The sequence below is a fragment of the Cryptomeria japonica genome, chromosome 10 (assembly GCF_030272615.1).
Source record: "Cryptomeria japonica chromosome 10, Sugi_1.0, whole genome shotgun sequence".
NCBI lineage: Eukaryota > Viridiplantae > Streptophyta > Pinopsida > Cupressales > Cupressaceae > Cryptomeria > Cryptomeria japonica.
In genome coordinates this window covers 919,882,485-919,895,691 of record NC_081414.1, presented here as the reverse complement: position 1 = coordinate 919,895,691, position 13,207 = coordinate 919,882,485, and positions in this window count along the sequence as shown.

Below are 13,207 nucleotides of genomic sequence, written 5' to 3'. Positions count from 1 at the left end.
TAGTAAATTTGAAATAACTAGCCAAATGTGTACTAACTGCTTTTGCATCCTGCATGTTAAATCTTTTCAACACCTTCTTTATATACTCACTTTGGGACAAATTTAAGGTTCTATTTTTCCTGTCCCGTGTAATCCTCATACCGAGAATTTGCTTAGCTGCACCCAAATCCTTCATAGCAAATGACCTGGCTAATTTCTGTTTAAGATCATTTATATGTTGCATGTTAGACCCAACAACAAGCATGTCATCAACATAAAGCAACAGGATAATATAATTGCCATTATCAAATCTCTTAAAATATACACAATGATCAGAATGACATCTATGATAACCATGTTCAACCATGAAACTATCAAATTTTAAATACCATTGTCGGGGTGCTTGCTTTAGGCCATACAAACTTTTCTTCAACCTGCACACTAAGTTCTCCTTACCTTTGACTTCATATCCCTGTGGTTGCAACATGTAAATTTCCTCCTCCAAATCTCCATGGAGAAAAGCTGTTTTGACATCTAATTGTTCAAGATGTAAATCATCTGCAGCCACAAGACTAAGTACAGTTCTAATTGAAGTCATTTTTACAACTGGAGAAAATATTTCATGATAATCTATACCCTTTTTCTGTGCAAAACCTTTTACCACAAGTCTGGCCTTATATCTTTTCTGACCTCCTTCCTCCTCCTTCAGCCGATAAACCCATTTGTTAGGCAAGGCTCTTTTTTCTGTAGGTAAAGGGACTAAGTCCCAAGTCTTATTTTTCATCAAGGAGTCCATCTCTTCTTTCATGCTTAGTTGCCACTGTTGTTTGGCATCCACCTGCATTGCTTCTTCATATTCTTCTGGTTCACCAGAATCTGTTAATAAAATAGAATACAAAGAAGGAGAAAATCTTTCAGGGGGTCTACTTGTCCTCGTAGAACGTCTAACACTTGTAGGAGTTTATGGGACAATCTGTTGTTGCTGAGCATCAGGTACCTGTGGCATTTCATTTTCAGGAATCTCATCCAACACCACATATTCTTGTTTGTCCTGTTCATGCTTCTTTTCTTGCATCTGTTCTTTATACATAACCTTCTCATTGAATATAACATCTCTACTTCTAATTATTTTCTTATTTTCAAAATCCCATAACCGATAGCCATATTCATCTATCCCATATCCAATGAAGGTACATTTCTGAGATTTAGCATCAAGCTTGGTTCTGTTTACTTTATCAACATGGACAAAAGCTTCGCAACCAAAAATTTTTAGAAAAGAATAATTTACCTTTTTACCAGTCCATGCCTCCTCTGGAATACCACCATCCAAAGGGGTCGAAGGTCCTCTATTTATCAAATAGACAGCAGTATGTACAACATCTGCCCAAAAATGTAAGGGCAATCCAACATGCAATCTCATGCTCCTCGCACGTTCCATGATGGTCCTATTCATTCTCTCTGACACACCATTTTTCTGTGGAGTTCTTGGTACTGTCTTCTGCTTTCGAATCCCATTTAAGGAACAGTAATCTTCAAATGTTTTGCTGCAATACTCACCTCCATTATCCGATCTGAGACACTTCAACTTTTTTCCTGTCTCATTCTCAACCAAACCTTTCCATTTCTTAAAAGTTTCAAAAACATCTGATTTTTGTTTTAGGAAATATACCCATGTTTTTCTGGTTGAGTCATCAATAAAAATAACATAATAACAAGAGCCACCAAGAGAAGATACTTGAGCCGGTCCCCATACATCTGAATGTACAAGCTCTAACTTCTCACTCTTCTTCTCTTTTCCAACCTTGAGAAATCTGACTCTTTTCTGTTTACCATAAACACAGTTTTCACAGAACTCTAAATCAATCTTCTTTAGTCCTGGCAATAGATTTTTGGAGTGAAGGATTTTCATCCCTTTCTCACTCATGTGCCCAAGCCTATGGTGCCACATTATCGAATCTGTTCTTGCAACATTTATTGTTGTTGTCCCTGCAGTAACTTTATCTATAGCAGCTAAGGTAGAGTAAGTGTTACCAGTACATAGATATAATGTGCCTACCTTCGCACCTTTAGCTACTACTAATGATCCTTTAGTGACCTTCCACATACTGTCTGAGAAGGTAACTATGCAACCTTCACTACCTAGTTGCCCTGCAGAAATTAAATTTCTTCTTAAATTAGAACATGTCTTACCTCCTGCAGAAACTAGTCATTACCATTCTGCAACTTGATCTTTATCTTTCCTTTTCCAACAATTTGATAGGGCTCATCATCACCCAAATATACCTGTCCAAAATCACCTTGAACATAATCTAGAAAATATTTTCTATGGGGTGTAGCATGAAATGAAGCCCCAGAATCTATTACCCAGGAATTATTAACATTATCCAAACATAAGATTAAAGCATCTTGTAAAGTATTACTTGCAATATTAGCTTCCTTACTGTCATTTTCATTTTTGTCTCCTTCTTTGTTTTTCCAAGACCAACAGTCTTTCTTTAGATGACCAGGCTTTCCGCAGTACCAGCAATCTTTCTTTCCTCTAGATTGAGAGCGTCCTTTCTTTGACTTCCCTCGTGACTTCTCATTCCCAGGGTCTTTTCCTCTTTCCTTTGATCTTCCTCTGTTCTCCACATTCAAAACACTACCCGATGATGTTGGAGTCTCACCTGTGCTTTTCCTTCGCATTTCCTCGCTTAGGATAACACCAACAATATCATCAAATACCAAAGTATTTTTACTACAGACAGAGTTACTTACAACCATAACCAAGCTATTCCAGCTTTCTGGCAAAGAACATAAAATCAAGAGAGCCCTAACCTCTTCTGCAAAGGTAATTTTTACCGAAAACAATTGACTGGTAATTGTATTAAATTCATTTAAGTGCTCCGCTACAGATCTTCCCTCACTCATTTTCAAATTAAACAAACGCTTCATAAGAAATACCTTATTCGAAGCGGAGGGTTTCTCATACAGCTTAGCCAATGTTGCTATCAAATCTACAGTCATTTTTGCTTCTGTTATATTGAATGCTACAGATGATGCAAGGCACAATCGAATGGATCCCAGTGCCTTTCTATTTAAAATGTCCCACTCTTCATCTGATATTGTGGTCAGTTTCTTTGCCTTTCCTTCCAATGGCCGCCACAAATTCTTTTGATACAGGTTATCCTCCATCTGCATTTTCCATAACTAATAATTCTGGCTGTTAAACTTTTCGACCTTGAATTTGGAATCCTCCATTGCTCCCACTCAAATCTAAAAGTCCTGCCAATTTACAGAAAACCTCGCTCTGATACCAATTGTTAGGGTTTCAAGCAGATCCGAAGCAAATATGAACTAACAATTATATGCAGATTTAAATACAAAAGATAAAGAAATAAAACAGGATACAGATAACACAGAGATTTAACATGGTTCACCCAGAATGGGTTACGTCCACCATACACAGTCGTCCAATCTTTCTTATTATCCAGCAAAAATAGTACATCAACCTTATAATGCCTTAAGCATCCCAGCCGCTTATAACATGCATTTTTAGGGCAACAAACAAAGTCGGCCTTTTTTAGAGTTTTATTACAATGTCGGTTTTCATCAACAAAAAAACGGCAAAATTTTTTTTCTCAGGGGTTGCCACCCCCGAACCCTTGCCCGGGGCCCGGCCTGGCCCCGGACCCTGGCGAGGATACGTGCTAAGTGTACAGTACTTTGCTGATCAGTCGCCACATTTCAACAATATCTAATTTAATCATCATTCGATCCACCTTCACTTGGCGGACTGTGTGAATTGCCTCATGCGCGATGATTATCCCTTCCATAATCGATCTGCCCGAAACAAAGCCACTCTGTTCTTCTGAGATAATCAGGCTTAATAAAGGTTTCAATCTATTTTCCATCACTTTAAAAATGATTTTGTAGATGGTGTTGCATAAAGAAATTGGTTTAAATTCATTGAAACTGGCAGGGTGCTCCACCTCAGGAATAAGGGCAATGAGTGTGAAGTTAAACTCCTTTGCCACACTCGCCCTATTCTGAGATTCCTCCACTACTTCCCAAACCTCAAAACCCACAACCTCCCAAAAAGTTTGAAAGAAAAAGGCCGGGAAACCATCTGGCCCTGGCACTTTATCCCCTTCCATACTAAAAACCGCCTTTCTCACCTCCTCAAATTGAATTGGTTTCATTAGTGTCTGATTTTGTGCATCTGTTATCAACTCCGGGATAACATTCAACCCTTCTTGCTACTGCTCCAGCTCGAGATCATTATCCTTAGATAATAAAGTTATAAAGAACTCCACCACCTCTTTATTGATATCATCCACTTTGTCTAATACTACATTCTCTCTATTGAGGATGGTCGTGATTTTGTTCCTAGATCTTTTCGCCTTAACCAAATTGTGAAAGAATTTTGTATTTCTATCCCCTTCCTTAAGCCAACACTCTCTCGATTTTTGCCTCCAAAAAACCTCCTCTCGAGCTAGCACTTCACTATATTTTCCTTTGAAGTCTCGTTCCTGCAAAAATTTCTCTGATGTCATCCCTGTTTGAATGATGTCTTCTTGCAAGCTTGCTAATCTGTCCTCCAGATCCCTTTTGTTAGCAAAAATATTGCCAAACTTCACTCGGTTCCACTCTTTAATTTTAGACTTGATGAACTGCAACTTCTTAACCATAACAAAGGCCTTAGTTCCACTCACCTTCGGAGCCCTTGACCACCAACCATTGATTAAATCCCTCAAACTTTGATCCCTCAACCACATTTTTTCAAATTTAAAGGGGCATCTGATGGGGGGACCATCAAAGGTTATAGATAGCTCAATGAGTAAGTGGTCAGAAGCAGCCATTGGATGGATATTTGAGGAGAAAAGAAGATTAGTTTCCACCCAGGGCCCACCTAAGAAGAACCTGTCCAGCTTCTCTGCAACATGCTGTCCAGAGATCCTTCGATTTGACCATGTAAACTGGCCTTCCTTGGACTTGATTTCCTGGAGGCCATTTTCTATCACAAAATTTTGAAAGTGTGCAAGGTTCACGGGAATTTCACCCTTGCCCCCAATTTCTCACTTAGTTCCAAAATAGCATTGAAGTCCCCCCCGATGATCAAGAGACCCCCCTCCAGATCTTGAATGAGGGAGGACAAGGATCTCCAAAAACAATTTTGCAACTCGGATTTACACGGTCCATAGACATTGATTATTGTGAAGTCAACATTTAGAGGGTAAGAGTGTAACTTACATACCTGCCACATATTGGAGGCCAAAACTTCCTCCACCTTATGAATATTTGCATTCTAGAGGATACCCAGTCCTCCCGAGGCTCCTTTTGAATCCACAAAGACCCTCGACCACTGCTTCCAAGACCCCAAAAGAGACTTCTCTTCCCCATTGTCCATCTTTGTTTCTTGAAGAAAAACAACATCTGGCCTTAATTGATCCAACCCTCGCTTGATCAATCGACATTTATCAAGGGCATTACAGCCCCTGACATTCCAGGATATGATTTTCATTGTCCTTCAGGAAGGGTGACTCCCTTCCCTACTATCAATTTACTTTGGCCTTTTGCACTACCAGCCATCACAATTTTGAATTGGTTTGACTTTCTACCCCTCAATCTCTTTTCTCCTATTCATATCTTAGTACAAGTCAGTTCTGATTGCTCTATGGTTCTTATGTCCACAATGTCCTCCTCATCCATCCAACCCTAATCATCATCCTCCTCGGCTCCCTCTAGTTCTCTGTTATCTTTGACTTCCTCACAATCCAACCTCGAGCCCATTTCCTTCTCTAAAGGCTGATTCAGCTCCACATTGGTACCTGCTTCCACAGGAGAGGCGGCCCTGGCATTAACCTCATCCAGAATATTCACTGCTTTCTCAACTCTTGTAATGGCCTCTTCCACCCATCCTGCTGCCTCCCTATGCTTGTTAAGTATATCGTCTTCGGTAACTTTCTCTTTCGCTTCCAGGGTGGTGCTGATGGGAGCCTTCGAAACCCTCCCCTGCAATACAGGGTTCCGATTGGCTTGGATCTCGTCCACAAAGGGTCTCATTCCCTTGCTTGTGTTGTCCTTACTTGCAAAAAAGTTCACCTCATCTTCTATTGTTATCTCCACTACTTTCCCTTTTGGGCCTATAAGGCATGTCTCCTTTGAATGTCCTTCTTTTTTACAAAGTTGACAGATTTCGTCAGACTCCTCCATCTCTATTTTTTGAAGCCACTATCTTGCGTTTGTAATGATCTCCACTTGTTCAGGAAGTGGGTAGTGGGGTTTCCATCCAATACATATTCGTGCATACATGCTAAAGTCTTTGGTCTCAATGGCCTCATCCGCTCGGATGAAGAACCCCAGTTTATTACCCAATGCTTGAAAAAACTCCTCATTCTAGTATTCTCTAGGTAGATTATATAATCTGAGCCAGACAGGTACCATTTCAATCAGGGCTAGCACTGGGTTGAAATTTGGCTCCCATCCCTAATGTACAAACCCCTTCCACCCATGAAAAAAGGTCCATTATTCAATATTTCATGCTTATCCTTATTATCCTCTGTTATTACCAAGAAAAAACCATTTGGAAGGGTTTTAAGCTCGATATTACATTTCTAGGTTTTAATGCACCGACTCTTCATCTTTCCCACCACTAGCCAATCCTCAAAGCATTTGACAAAAAAACCCCTCTCCCAGAAAAAGGAAATCGAGTTGTTCCAGCTTTTGTTATCTATCATCAAAGATATTTTCTCCATTTTCCTGCTTTCATTTCTATTTGGAGACTTTCTCTGCTTCTAAGCATTCCTTTTCAGATGCCATTCTTTCTCTTGACAGTGCTGCCAAATTGTTTTCGGTCCATACTCTGTTCTGCAATGTCCTTGGTTTCTGAGTCCCCCATTTCTCAAATATTTAGGACTTCTGTCTGCAACTTCATCCCCCCATTTCACGTGAGAGTGAAAAAACCTATCCTGATCCTCCCAAACCTTTTTTGGGTTTTGCCAAGGTTGCTTTCCAGGCCATGACTGTGTGGGATTCTGTAGTGGTCCCCAGTCTGCAAATCTTTGCTTCTGAAAGCCATCTTCCTGAGATCGAAACCCCTGGAAACCTTGAAAATTTTGAAACTCCCTCGAGCGAAGCCCTAGCCTCCTCTTCCTCCGCTCCATTTTTTCTCTTATCCATTTGGCAAGGGTTTTTGATCTTTATTGTGTGCCTTATTTTCATAGACTAGCAAACACTTCAATTGGTGCACTAAAATTGAACTAGTGTCTTTTATGTCTTGAGCAATAGGCTCTTTTTGTTTAATCTTTAGAGGGCCTGTCGCCCCGTGTGGTTATTAGGACTACTAGTGAGGAGAGAATGACCCAAGTGGTAGCGAGGAGAAACCACCTCTTTCGAACCACTATAAACAACTGTATTCATGGTGAAAACTATGGATAATGTGTGTTGATTAGTTCATACCGACACTATGTCTCCCCATAAACCCGTTTGATCAAATTTATTTCATCATTTGTAGGGCGTAACCCCTACTGGATGGGAGCCTTCTATATTTACAGATCTGAAAGTACCGCATGTATGGCCACACGAGTGGATGCCCTTACTAGCACCTTTTTGTTTTAGAAGCCAAAATCCTTCTAGTTGTTGGGGCAGGAGGTCGGACCTCTAGAGCGACCCACACACATATGGTTCTTAGTAGAGATACAAAGTTCTCCACGGGAAGTTTTCGTGGGGACTGATGCTTGGCTGCCTCGAGAAGTGAGTGCCAAGGGTGGAGCCAGTGGGGTCCAGCATCTAAGTATCCGCTCTGAATAGCATAGCCTTGGGGGAAACCCCATGTGGGATCAACAAATATTGTCCTGGCCAGCCATAAGAATTGTGCTTGTCTTATTTTGAACAATCAAACATTCAAGATCAAACATCAAAACATTGTGTCTTTTGTGTCTTCAAGTGTATGGAAAACATTTTTACATCAAACATCACACTTTTCATTGAGTCATTTTGAGTCTAAACACTTGCAAACATTGAGTCTTCATCAACATTGTCTCCTCTTGTCATGAAAAACAGTCAAAAATTTAGATTGGGTCACAACAAACAACTTCACAAATTGGAAAAATTTATAGTCCAGCAAACAAGAGAAGTTAGTTTCAAACTTATTGAGCTTCCTAAGTTATTTCTCTAGATTTTCATCTAGCATTCAACCTACCTTTGGGTCTCACAAAGTTCATCATTGTTTTACACCTTACATTACATTCACATTTGTCTAAACTTGAGTCAAAAGGTCACTTGCTTGTCCTCATCTTGCTTTGTCAACATACTGCATACAACAACATTTTGCTAAGTGGTCCCTCATCAAGATCTATCACCTTTGGGTCTCATTTGGTCTTACTTAGAGTCAAGGTCAACTTACCTCATCAAGTGAAACTATCATCTCTTTGGAAGTCACACCTACTCTACTACATACATACTTGGTCTTACACTTTGGACATTGCAAGTACACCTCTGATTCATTCACATTCCATCCAACTCTTGGTCTTCCATACTCTTTCCATTTTCATCTAGTCTCTCACATCTTGGTCAATACCTAGTTCATAGTTGAAACCCATTCCCAAAAATCTAGGAGAGAAGCTAAAGAGGCTCAAGAGTCCACAAACATGAGTTCCTATGAGTATGGCAATGATATCTTTTTCAATTTTGATCATACTACATTACCTGACATGGATGCCTATAGAAACATTCCAAATGTTGAGAACATGGACACTATAAACAACAATGATACACACAATGACAATATGGACAACATTTCAGTACATTCAGTAGAAGTGGAAGACTCCATTATGGATCCCCGTTTCAATAGATTGGTTGAGGAAATAATGAGGAGAGATAGACAATACTTCTTACAAGTGATGGCACAAAGTGGAGCCAAGATACCTCATGATTTTGACATGTCTCAAATAATGGAAAATAGACCTTTGCAACAACCTCACCTCAACATGGATCAAAGGAAGCCTAATAGTGGAGGCAATAGAGGACCACATATGGTGCCTGAATCACCATCATCTTTGTTTCAAAAACCTGAGGTCCCATACACACATGGTCAAGCATATGATACTCACCTTCGCAGACCATTATGGAAGTCTTATGTAGAAAAATATGCTCAATCACATACCAATGCTAAGGATCAACCACCAAGGCAATTGGATATTCAAAGGCATGCTCAAAATTTGGACACAAGGAAACCCCGCGTCAAATTTGGGGGCAACACACTAGAACAAACTCATGACATTCCTGTAGAGTATGGTATACATGGACAAAGCAGATATTTTGTTCCTCATCATGACTCTATACCAAGTGGTCCATATACGTAGCATCATTATAGACCTCCTCCATATGAACATGTGTATGATCAATACCATCCATATATGCAACATGCTCCTCCACCCGGTGGTTCAGGCATGGGGCATGGTCCAAGAAGTCGATCTCCACCTAAGAACAATTTGGAGCAGCAAATTAAGGACTTACAAAAGAAAATGGAGGACATAAATACACCAAAGCCAACTTACACAATGAGAGACATATGTCCCTATCCATTTGACAAAAGCATTCCAATGCCTCCATTTCCTACACACTTTGTGACACCTAAGTTTGATAAGTACAGAGGAAAAGGGGATCCTAAGGCACACATAAGATAGTTTTTCACAGCTTGCATTGAAGTAGCAGTAGAAGAGACATATTTGATGAGATTATTCCCACAAAGCTTAGGTGATCAAGCTATGGAATGGTTCTCCCAACTTCCACCTGGAATTAAGTCATGGGGTGACTTAATAGAGGCATTTATTCAACATTTCTCATACAACATAGAGACAGACATATCAGTCACTACCTTGTGCAACACCAAGCAAAAGGATGGAGAATCTTTTTCATCATTTTTACAAAGATGGAGAAATCTAGCCAGCAGATGCTCTTGTGAAATTCCACTAAAAAAAATGGTAGAGATGTTCACTCAGAATGTTAACAAAGACATTGGTTATGACCTAAGAAAAGCTTGTTTGTCCACCTTCAAGGACGTCATTGAAAAAGGCTTAGCAATAGAGAAGGTCCTAATTGAACAAGGAGTCATCAAAATATTCAAGGAAAACAAAGATGACTTTAAAGGAAAAGATAAGCCAAGATTTTGGAATTAAAACAAGAACACAGTTAATGATGGTGTTGTGGATACCAATATAGTACGACCAAAAATTGTTTTTCCTAGATCAAGTTCTACAAACAATCAAGTGAATACTCAAACAACTTCCAAATCACAAAGGAAGTACACCCCATTGGGAGAACCACTTGAATCAGTTTTCAAAATCTAGTGGCAAACAAGATAATCACAATTCCAAATTTTCCTCCATATGAGCCAAAGGTTAAACCAAATTGGTGGAATGATGATGAGTATTGTGAATTTCATAAGAGCAAAGGACATAAAACAGGAAATTGCCATCGACTGAAGAACATCATACAAGATCTTATTGATAGAGGTGACATTGAGATTGAAGGACACTCATCCAATCAAGAACATGAAATGTTTAAGGAACCATTCCCAAAGCATGACAAGGGAAAAGCTACAGCCACAGATGACCAAACCAACTATACCAGAGCATCCTATAACTATGATTCCACTATCAATCACATTTCGATGGATAATTATGTCTCTACCATTATCATCAAGGACGAAATGCCTGAGAATTCTACCCAAAGACCTGAGATCATCCTAAAAGGAATTGGATCTTCTTCCGAACCTACCTCTGAATGTAATGTTACAACTCATTGAGGTAAATTCACTTTGCAAGGTGCTCCAACCAAAAACACCACTTCCGCATCAACCAAACCTGAGTATGACCTTGTAGAATAGTTAGGGAAGACACCCACACTCATCTCCATCCTTGAGCTCTTACGCATATCCCCCGCACATAAAGCCATTCTTGACAAAATCTTGAGAGACACTACTGTCCCTACTGATCTGAACGTGGACCAGTTTCAAGCTATGGTGGGATACCTTTCTATTCCACACTCCCTTACATTCATAGAAGTCGATGACGCCTCCGTAAGTTATCCACATAATGCACCTTTACACATTGAAGCCTTCCTACACAAACATCAAATAAAACGAGTCTTGATAGATGGAGGAGCTGGTCTCAATATATATACTTTGAACACAATAATACAATTTGGATATTCAGACAAAGTTGTGTATTCTACAAACAAAATTACCATCAAGTCATATGATGATGAAGAGCGTTCATCCAAAGGTACAATCATCTTGCCTCTCAGAGTTGGCCCAATTACAAAGGATGTGGTTTGTCAAGTCCTTGATCTAAATCTCACATACAACATACTCTTGGGACGCCCATGGATTCATGAAATGAGCGCAGTACCATCTACATATCATCGATGCATTAAGTTTCCACACAATGGAGTTGAAGTGACCGTCAAAGCTGACCCAAATCCATTCATATATTGCAACAATCTACAACCTCAATCAGAAATAACAATCCCAGTCAATCGAGAGGCTATTCCTTCATCAACATATGTTGATCCAGAATCGTTGAAAGCTTCTACATCAAAACAATCAAAGATCAAAGAAAATTTCAATATTAAAGACATGGGATGTGGTGAGTATATATTTCATGTTGATCAACTCCAACTATCTCCTAAGGTATTTAGTCAACAAGAACAATCTACAAACAATTTGCAATGCCAAGGAATTGGGCGTGAACCACCTAGTGTTGTGTCTACTAAGTTTGAATGCAAATCTCCTCTAGTGGTGCAAGCACCTCTTGATATCAATATTCCTAAGAGTGGTTCCAGAGAAGAATCTATTGAGCATAACACCAGCCCTCTTGAGAAATCACATAGCTTTACCATTTCATCCACTCCTTCCATTTCCACTCCACTCCTAGACTTGGATCAACAAGAAATACAAAAGCCCTTACTCATTGGGGATCAAAAATCAAGCTTTAAAAAGAAAGATCTAAAAGTCAAAAATAAAGAAAAGTCCTTTAGTCCAAATCAAAATCAAAAGCTATTGGAATCTGAGGTCAAGGATAAAAATCCTATGAAAGAAAAAGAACAAGAGATGATCTCCCCTAATATCAAAATAACTGGGGGCAAAAGTTCTACAATTTCAAGTCAAAAAGAATACTTGTTGATCCTAAGTCTCCATCATGCTATCCTACTTTTACTTCTTTTCACAATCATAAGCCTTCATAACTCATCCACTTGTTCCACACATCCATCCCCTTTTGGCGATACATCATGGACCTTTAATGGAGCTTCCTTGAAGGACTTTGTTATCAGGGATGCCCAAACTTCTTTAGGTGACACGCATACGGGCTTGTGTAGTCCACACACTAGTAATTCTATCTTAGTTCCTTCATCAAGGAAGACAGTCACTCGAGCTACACATCATTCAATCAGGAACAATGCAGCTACAATCATAAGATAAAGCCTCACACATTCGAGGTAGGTGACTTAGTTCTCAAGGAAAATCCTAAAAATCAGCAAGACAAAGAGAAGAAGGGCAAGTTCGAACCAAATTGGCTTGGTCCTTACATCATTACAACAGCCTATGGATCCGGTGCATATCAGATCTCAACCATAGAGGGTGAACCTTTGTAGGATCCTATCAACAACATGCACCTTTGAAGGTTTTACACATAGCTCTTCAGAGTATCCTAATTCAAAAATACAAAAAAATCATTAAAAAAAAAAATCGTTACTTGGTGAAAACTTGGCAAACAGGTGCCTTGTGACACAAAAAAAAACAAAAAAAAAACAAAAAAATAAAAAAAAAAACTAAAAAACAGAAAAACATTTTCGTCCAACGGTGAAAACCACTTCGGTGGCACCCTGGGCAAGTACCATGGTGAAAACTGGGTCACCGGTGCCATGCGTAGAGACATTGCTCCTCCCTCCTTCAGGATTCAATCTCATCCTTCACTTTGCACACACCCACAACCTATCCATCCATAATAAACTTACCCATTCCCATCATGGCTTGTTATTGATCTACCCAAGATTGGTTAGCCATTCATAATAAACATTCCTTTCACCCCTTTCCATCCTTAATAAATTAGCTCCTATCTGTGGCTAGGGCAAATCCTACGTCTAGTGATGGGTGTGGAACTGAGAGCATCACACATTTTGAGGGGTACAGTTTCTTCTACTTTTCTTCAGTCTATTCGTGCACAATCCACAATAAAGCAACATT